The 10,072-nt window shown below is 39.7% G+C and overlaps 1 long non-coding RNA gene across 12 annotated transcripts; it reads right to left on the reverse strand.

Annotated features, from left to right (window-relative positions):
• Positions 1 to 658: 658 nt before the first annotated feature.
• Positions 659 to 8,220, reverse strand: LOC127294211 (uncharacterized). 12 transcript variants are annotated; one of them, XR_007846448.1, is made up of 10 exons: positions 7,964 to 8,220; positions 6,407 to 6,502; positions 4,704 to 4,795; positions 4,504 to 4,600; positions 4,079 to 4,203; positions 3,830 to 3,887; positions 3,529 to 3,747; positions 2,559 to 3,123; positions 1,437 to 1,535; positions 659 to 1,036 (listed from the first exon to the last, which is right to left on the reverse strand). It is a non-coding gene; the product is annotated as an uncharacterized lncRNA (long non-coding RNA). The 12 variants fall into 12 exon arrangements; XR_007846442.2 differs by lacking the exon at positions 7,964 to 8,220 and adding an exon at positions 7,069 to 7,905; XR_007846445.1 differs by lacking the exon at positions 6,407 to 6,502.
• Between the last annotated feature and the right edge of the window lie 1,852 nt (positions 8,221 to 10,072).

The raw sequence follows: 10,072 nt of genomic DNA on the forward strand, positions 1-10,072 counted from the left end.
GAATAAGGCACACGCGCATTTCGAGATGAACTTTGACCATAAAAATTCAGTAATAAAATTTTAATTTTATTATATGTAATTAGCACCGTTGGATTCGTGCTGAAAAGCACTTTCTAATGATGTTAATTTCATACAAACAATCTTTATATATTTAAAATTTAAAGTAATTTTGGTCAAACAAAAATCAGGTAAAAAAAGGACACCTTATTCCTTGAAATGGAATTAGTACATTTTTATAGCTCACTATTGTATATGTTGGCTCCAAGTTGGCTATAAATGACATGGCAATTGGCTTATAGCTAGCAGCTGGCTACAGTATTGGAATTGCTCTTGTGCAAGAGCTTTAGCACGTGCTCCTAGGCACTTTATGGGAGTGAAAGTTGGACCATACATTGATAAAGTACTATACTTTTATAGCTCACTATTGTATATGTTGGCTTTAAGGTAGATATAGATGACATGGCACTTGACTTATAGTCAGCAGCTGGCTACACTATTGAAATTGCTGACCGAAGTTTGAAAAACGTGCCAACGTATTCACAGCCCAAATTACTATTCACTTTGCGTCGAACCACTGGCCAGGATCAGACCTATTTTTTATCCACACGGGCACAAATAGATTCTTTTGATCCGTTTGCATGAGCTGACGCCCTAACACTTTCAAGCCAAGGAGATCATTTATTTGTTTTTGCTAGCAGCACACCGATACAGTCACGGGATGTCATCATCGTACTATTAACAACATTGCCAGTCATATTACCTTAAACATAACAGAGGTCTGGCTGATTCCTCAAAAGAAAATGCAACAAGAAGTCATCCCAGATTAAACAAAGTCATCACCGAAGCAGCATGGGTGACCAGGCAATCATCAGGGAGGAAGCTCTGCCTAGACGAGCCGCACAAGCAGAGTGTGTTGCCCAAGCCATACTCCAGGATAGCTATGCCATATTTTGAAAGCCTCTGATCAAGGTTTCAACTTCTATCCACCACTTTGCGATTCACCCAAACTTTTGGTTTTTCAACAAGATGAGTGCCACTGCATGGTAGGCATCAGGTTAGTTCTCACGTCGCAGCTCACCTACCACTACCACAGCAAGAGTAGAAGCCAAGTATGTTTCTATTTCAGAGTTATGCACATGTATAATTATCAAACACTAGTGAAAATGGATCTTTCATTTCTTTCACTATGTCATTACAAATGAGAAGACATGTTCAAAAGATAGAAAGATAAAAGAGGATTAAAGATAGGCAAAGTTTTTGCCCTGTTTCACGAAAAAATAGAAAAAGGAAAACGATTACCTTCTAACAGATAAAAATAGTATAACTAATCACAATCTGGAATTGCGAAGACCAAAGATGAGAAAGCACTATGGTTTGTCGACAAATTATGCTAGGCATGAAGCAATTTTCTAGCAAAGATGGAGCTCGTCCTATACCTTGCTGGATCATTAAGATCCCATCATGTTCCTCTGTAATGTAGTCTCAGTTTCAATGGAATATTGTACGAAAATTTACAGTGGAGAAGGAAGCCAACCCTGCGAGGCAGAGATGTATACACAGTAAGAAATAAATAAAGTACCACAGAGGCCTTTGTAGCATTTCACATTTTTTTAGGAAAGCTTATCTGAGCTGTCTGAAGTAACATATGGTGCATTTTGTGCTCGGCAATAGCACTACCTTAATGCAACCTGTTACATACAGGCATACTCAACAGTACGTACTCTATATGTATGAAATGGAAAATCCTTAAATTCCCCTGAACAATTACTGATTATGAAGAACATCAGCTATAAAGGCCATTGGAAAATTCAATTCCAATAAATCTGGTAATAACTTATAAATAGACCATAATCTTAAGAACTTCAATACACACAAAAAAAGACAGATCAACTACCTTGCTGATCCATAACATATACATAGCAACCGCAGTTCAAATGTTTTGAACAGGTGGGCATTGGCAATAAATTATGTGAGTAAAAATTATCTGGTTCATAAGCATTTAGTGGGGGTTCCGTGATGTATTCAACGGACCTGAGAATACAAATTTTGAAGCTATGATGAAAGGAATTGATTTAGTTCACATTGTTTAACTAAGCACTGTAAAAGTACCACCATTATTAGAGAAATGAAGAGAAACTATGAAGGGCTGGTGTCACATGCAGATCATTGTGCTGCATATGCATTTAGAAAGGATTTTCCATTGCAAAAAGCTTTTGGTTTTTGTAAAGAACCAATTAATCAAGCAATTGGGCATGTATACTAAAATAAATCAAAGAAAATTGTATCACTCAGCATGTTTAAGGATTTGTTTTCTCTTGACAAGAAACATAAGATTTACAGGCTGGTATTACAACAAATAAAAATGATGAGTATGTCCATTCAAATTTAACTACTATACAACCACACACAAAAAATAAATCAACGAGAGCTTTGCATGCCTAGCTGTTCATATGGTGATGACAGTATAATTAAAAATAGAACTAATAAGTAATCAGTGCCATTCCAGACACGAGTTAGAAGCTTTGTTCATAGAGGACCTGTTGTTAAATAAGAAGTACCTTTACAGGAGTCCAATGGCACTCCGGCTACAGACCCGCCAAAGTAATGTTGGCAAGAATACTTCCTTTCCAGCCCAGCGAGAGCAAATGTGACAATTCTGCCATTGGAGGCAGCTGCCAGGGTGGGAAAGAAGGCGACACTACCTAGAGAGATTAACGGTCGCGATGCAGAGGAGGCCAAAGGTCTAGGAGAATTCTGCCATGAACTGAACTGCACTGCTCCAATGGTCGGGCAGGTGCGCCACTGCTTTTCATAAGGTGGTCGTCGACCAATCAGGCCAGTCCGTAAGAATAGAACCAGTGGAGAGTTGTTTGAGGCTTCAGCCCTAGAAGCATAAGTCAATCGCACAGAGTAACCTTAATCAATGGGGAAGTAGTCAATAGGCCTGCCAGGAAGGGAGTTGTAGTCACTGAGAGAAGTTCTCATGTGGAAGGATCAAGAGTGCCTCTAAATAGATGTATTCATCATGAATATTTCCATGGAATCGATCGGCTCCTGACTGCTATCCGGGAGCCCTCCTGAAGGCGAAGGCCTTGATGGGGAACCGAGCACCTGAATCTGAACCTTAAAAATACCACGAGACAAAAAGTGTACATAAATCAGCAATCACTAATCTGCATCTCAAGGAGGGACGATACATCATGCATGCAAACAATTAAAGTGTAACCTCACAAATGTATAGTGGACCATAAATTAGATGCTACAAACTTTTTTTGCTGTTAATACAGAACAGTCCTCGAATGTCTAGATAGTGAATTCGTAAGGTATTGCTTAGTGCAAAGTTTCCATGAGGGATCAATAAAATTCGAGCTTGAAACAACCATCAATGTAGAAAAAAGGACATCACTATCTGAGACGACAATTGGTATCATCGGTCAAATACAGATATGCATATTTTCTCGTGATAGGCTACCAACAGGCAAAAACACAATTTTGCATTAGAAATAACACATCATGAGACCATCTTACCTTAGTTCTCTATTGCTCAACAATGGTGCAGGCGAGCACAGTGGCGGAGCACAGTGCAATAGCTGCCCGAAGCGACAGTCTTATACTGCTTCTGGTCCCACACGGCCACGTCTTCCTTGCACTGCTTCTACTCCTACACTTTTGCATCTTCCAAGCCACCGGCACCGAACACACAGGCTGACCTTGGGCTGTTACACCTGATGATCGTAAGGAGGAGGCCTGCGAGGGCGAGGAAAGTGGAGGTGTGTGGGCCAGCTGAATATTTTTTTGATAGCATAGGTAAGAAAAGTAAATGATATACCACAATTTTTGGATAATTTTGAGAAGCGTCTCCAGATATGAGAGCCTGTGCCTTCAGCCTGCAATATACTATGAGAGAAGCTGAGGAAATGTTGCCTAGGAAATTCATGCCAAGCAGCTGCATATGAGGGAATTCACAAACATAACATATATATGCAACAACTTTTTTGTGATCAGAGCTACAACCCCTTTGAAAAAACGCATAAACCAAGCTGCAATTAGCAACAAGTCAGGGCACAAATACAATTACCTCATTGGTTAATGTTCCTTTGATCTGTCTGTGCGAAAAGTCCCTTTCTCTGAAGAACATGTATTACTTAGGAGCACACTGGTTAGCAGAGTGTATACCATACCCATTCTTCATAGACAATGAAGCTGGAAATACCAAAAATTAAAAGCTAAATGGCTGCATCACAGAATCTTATAAGGAAAACATATCTATAGGACAACTTTTGCCCCAGCAAAAATATTAGTGAAACATAACACAAAAGGATAGCAGAACAATGGTACTTCGCAGTCATATATAAATTAGTTCACCACATAAAAATACCTAGAAAGAAAATTAAGTGCGCCCCGGAACATAATAAGGATACAAAAACATGCAGGTTAGTGATATCTTGGCAGGAAAATTTATTTCAACGAATTTTGGAATGTTTACTCCATCTTTGAACATACCATCTGTAGGCCTCTTCCGTAAGAACATTTCAAGTACAACAATTCCAAAGCTATAGACATAGCTAGCAGTCAAAACATGGACCACATGTTGCACATTCTATAGTTCACATGCAAGAAATAATTGAATTCCAATGTTAGTATAAGGTTATGTTATTCTCAATTTGATGACAATGTTGCCAGAATATGAAAATTGGAAATACCTGGAGCAGCATATCCAATAGTTCCATTTATTGCAATCAAAGACGTCGAGTGTGAGTCATCTGGTGATGATGCTGCTGGATCAACTACGAACCTTGCAAGACCAAAATCTCCAACATGAGTAGTCATAGTATCATCCAAAAGAATATTGCTAGGCATATGACAATGAACAATAGTTCCTTGGTTGTTATGTTGTAGATACGCATCTGCTACATCCAAAACAATGCTTAGCCTTTGAGCCACTGTAATGTGTATGAAGTCTAAAGAGCCCTCATGGTCTTGAGCTGAATTCAGTAATCTATGCAAGTCTCCTCGGGGCATGAACTCATACACTAGAGCTTTGAGATCATTCCCATTAGAATGGATGCTTGAGCATGCTGTTAGTATGGGGAGTAGATTTCGATGCCATACATTTCTTAAGGCATGACATTCTGCAATAACCAGTTTTTCACCTTATCTCTAGGTTGAAGACTTTTATGGCAACATCATTTCCATTTTGAAGACTTTTCCTTAATGACGGTACCGAACCCCTATGTTTATTTTTTGTTCATTTGATGTGGCAGGCTGGCAGCTATTTATGTTTTTCTAATTTCTCAGGGTTTTGTGAATGTTATTTGTGGGGGACCTCTATGCCAAGGCACAAGTGGACTAAACAGAAACAGAAACCGCAATGATCCACCGAAAGACAAAATAAATGGACAACTAATTGTCTTTATGGACATTGTGAACTATTTGAGACCCAAATATGTTCTTATGGAGAATGTTGTTGACCTTTTGAATTTTTTTTTGGATTTCTAGGAGCTATGCATTAAGTCATCTTGTGGCCATGAGTTAACAAACAGGACTTGGGCTTATGGTTGGAGGAGTTATGGGCTACCACAATTTAGGATTTGTGCATTTCATGGCAAAAAAAATGCAAGAATCCTAAATTACGGTAGCCCATAAGATCATGCAACCATAGGCACAAGCCTTGTTTGGTAACTCATGGCCACAAAGAGGCTCAACGCATAGCTTCCAAAAAAGTCCACCAAAAAATTGCGGAAGGTCACCAACATTTTCCATGAGAACATAATTAGGTCTCAAATACTTCACAATAACCATAAAGAGAATTAGTTGTCTCCTTTCGTCCTTCAGCGGATCATTGCGGTTTCTATGTCTGTTTAATCCACTTACACTTTAGCATGGAGGACACCCCGAGCCCTTAGAAATTAGAAACTTCCGAATATTTTTTACGAAATGATGGCGAAGGCATAGTTTCCTTTCGTTGGGACCACTCCGTCAAAGATGGTTAAATGAAAATTTTAGATATTATAGGTTGCCAAAAGACACTGGAATTGTGGGCTACTTATTTTGCTAAATGTAGTGGGGATGCGGTCACGATGCTTGACAAAGCATAGATGTCCGAGCGATTCTGACCTGCGCATCTATATGCCCTAGTGCGGCGGCAGTAATCGATCAACTGGAACATCATGGGCGGCATATAAAAGGTATTTGCTAGAGCCGTCAATGCATATTGATAGATCAAGCTCGGTCAAGTCTATTCCGTGAGGTACTAGGACTGGGGTGACCATGCACATAATGCTATTGGGCTAATTTGTTTGGGCTTGGGCCATTTTTCACATAGATCACTTTAACATTATACCTACCTTTGCTAATGGCTGGATATTTGTTACGTTAAACCACAACTAGTAAGTTTGACACAAACCAGAAGAAGAGGCGTCTACTCCTCCATTCTCTCGCTAAGGCATTGGTTGAAAAGTGCATTTCAGATCGATAAGCTCAGAGTTGGGCTGTTTCTTGTCTGAAAATCAAAAGAAATCAGTGAGCTGGGATGATAACGCTTGTGTTGGAAGTCTGAAACAGAGAGAACGCTACTTGTACACAAACTTGGCCTTGTCTCAGCATTTTTGCTTAATTTATCCACTAAGAAATATCAAACACTTTATCGAGAACATGAAAATAAGGCGAAGATCCTGATCATTTCATAGCAAGTGTATGCATTTTTGCTTGAACATATACCACTTAATCATGGCAACATATGGTAGTTTGTTTGCTGCATATGGCCCCTCAGTTACTCAGATAAAAACAAACCTAACTCTAAAAAAAGATAAAAACAAACCTACTCAAACTGGATCCATGTTTATTACCCTTATAATAAAAATATATAATATGTAACAGAAACATGATAGTTTAGACTATCTAATCCAATGCAAGATCTCCTACATGATCTCAAATAAAGGATATCATAGTATCACTCTCAACAGTTATCTCAATAATAACTGGACAGAAAAGGAATACACTACCTCTTGATAGGTAGTGTATAACTACAAATATCATATTCAGTGCTTCGTGAAAGCTGGTGTTTACCGGGGAGTTCAACACTTGCAAATTTCCACTTCAAACTCTGAACACTCACAAGTCATATTCCAACTTTGAACTTTACTACTGGTCCTGTGCCATATCTCACTATATTTCTCTTTGTTCTCACTCTATACTGAGCTATCCAGTGACACGGTGACATAATGAACACATGGCCTTCACACCAGTAAAAAAATACACTTGTGAAACAACCTGTCAAGTGGACAGTTTTCGATCGTTAGAGGTTGCAACTTGGACAGTTTTTGGAGTGAGTTGAGGGTTGAGAAGTGGACCATTTTCTGTTTCCTAATAATTAACTATACACTTGAACACCAAAGGACAAGGTTCAACTAATTGAACAAACGCTAAATAGGATCTTGTATGAGGCTAACACAATCTCAACAAACAGAGTAGTAGAGAACAGCAACAGAAAAAAATAACTGTGAAGAATTGCAAGAAACTCACTGACATTGCAGTATATCCCTAAGTTTTTATCACGTTGGTTGGTTGAACTTGTTCTGTATACTCTCACGTGAACATGTCAGGCAGCCTAGAACAGGCTAAGAACTTATTTTGAAACACACGTTTGATGTAAATGCCAGGCCCAGTATCCCTACACCCCCAGTGTTCACATGACCTGTTCCATGTTGCGAATAATTGAATTTCGGGAAAGACAGAAAAATATTAACCAACCGAAAACTGTTACCCAAGTTGCAGAGGTGCAAGAAGCAAGATGCCTCAGCACTTTCGTCAAACAATCAACATACTGATTGTATCAAGGCTCTAGCATGCAGCAAATATTAACCCGTGACGCGGGTGGCGTTGCCCCTCAGCACGCCAAGAAACAATGAAAATCTACATTAAGTAATAAACCAAAAATCTGGATAATGGAGATGAGCAAAACCTAGAGGCGCTCCCATAGATCTTGAGTGATGTCGCTCCGCTGAGGAGGCCCTGGCGTCCGCGAGATGAGTTGGAGGGCGTTGGCGGCGGCCGCCGCAGGACGAGTCTTCTGTCCGGCCGCCGGACTCCGGCGACGGTAGCGGTGCTTGCGTCCGAGTGGGGGTATGGCGGGCGGCGACGGTGGTGTCTAGGCTGACGCGTGCACGCGGTGGAGGAAAGTGATGGTGGAGGGGACTGGGGAGGCGGCGCTAGATGCAGGCATTATAGAACGAGGAGTTTAGGGGAAACGACGTTTCGGGTTTTATATTAGGTTCAAGGGCGATTAGGGTTAGGGTATAATAAATTAATAATAGGATATGGTCAAATAAAATATGCATTAACGCCCTCTCAGTCGTCGGATGCAAAGAAGTTATTGTTAAGGAATAATAATAGCTGACTCGTTGATCCCTTCCCCTTCCTATAGCGGAATATAAAGAGAAGGGAATATGCAAAACTCGGACTTCACCTAGGGACGTCTTTTCGCGTACGAAATGAATATTGATCTGGATGTGCTTGGTTTGTCGATATTTTTACTGAATTCGAAAACATGTAGATGGCAGACATATTGTCACACTAGATGAGAGTGACATATTGAAGTGGTCGATGAAGCTCCCGAAGAAGTTGTTGTATCCAACAACACTCACCAACGGTGTGGGCAACGAACGGTACTCAGCTTTCGCGCCAGAGCGGGAGAGGATGGTCTGTTGCTTGAAAGACCAAGAGATGAGACTATCACTTTAGTAGATGCAATAGCTAGATGTAGTGCACCGAGAGTTTGGGCCGCTAGCCCAATCAGATGTATCGAAAAACTCGCTTGACAATAGCAAGGTGAGGCATGCGTGGAGCATGCATATGAAGGTGAATTTAGCATACCACGTAGGAGATATCTAGACACATCAGATATCTTCAAGTTCTACATTAATATCTGATGTCGAATCAATTTACACAATCTCGGATGCACACTTGAAGAGATCACCAGTCTAAATCTCCGATAAACAAGAAATTTTCACTTTGGTCTTTTTCATACTTGTATGTCCACTGTTGACAGATGATTGCCCAATGTCGAGATAATTTTAACTTTGTTGGTACTGAATACACACATGTCTTACTGGAAGTACAGCTTGCAATGGTGTCAGATTTTCATATGTGATCTGTAATAACAGGACCAAGCAAGGCTAACACAGCACGCAGGTCCACGCACTACGGGAGAGCTGTAGTCTACCGATGGCCGCCAGCCAACGGTACAACAAGGAAGGCCGTCGGCACAGGCTGTGCCGACGTTGACCGTCGGCATAGCGTCATCGGCATAGTTTTGGTCGGGGACTGCCCAATCACCATCGGCACAGATTGTTGTGCCGGCACAGATTGTTGTGCCGACGGTTTTACCGTCGGCATAGTATTTCAAAATTTTCAAAATTATTTTTGAAAAAATATATTCAAATTATGTTTTTTGATTTTTTTGATTTTTTCCAATTTTCTTCTTATTCTTTTTTACTTGTTAATCTTTCACAATCACACTTAACAATCACACTTAGTACACCTAATCTTAGGTCAAATTGCACTTATAATCAAACTTCCCCGCCCCAGCACGTTAACTTTTTGGTTCTCTTCAGATGAGCTTCCATGAAAGAAATAACACCTTGTTGTTAATACTACCATATTAATCATATTAACCCTTTAACCGTGATGCCACACTTCTATATTTTTGAATTCTAAACAATTACTTAAATAAACAACAATGAATATATATAAATAATAATAATATAGAATTTAAAAAACAATTAAATGATTTTATTTTTTGTCTTTTTATTTAATATGGAATAATTAATATCAGTAAATGCGAATTTGGCAAATAATATGTCTAAATTGATCAAAAAAATGAGAGGAATACAAATATGACATCCATATCATATTTTGAACCTACAAAGTTAATTTACCCAAAAATCATGAGCATTAGATCAAGTACCTCTAGTTTAAATCTGATTGACTTTATCGGAAATGAGGTGGGAAACGGCCTCGGCATGGCATAGTTTGCCGAAATGAGGATGGGAAGCAAGACCCCGGACGCGGA

Source organism: Lolium perenne, chromosome 4 (assembly GCF_019359855.2).
Source record: "Lolium perenne isolate Kyuss_39 chromosome 4, Kyuss_2.0, whole genome shotgun sequence".
Taxonomy (NCBI): domain Eukaryota; kingdom Viridiplantae; phylum Streptophyta; class Magnoliopsida; order Poales; family Poaceae; genus Lolium; species Lolium perenne.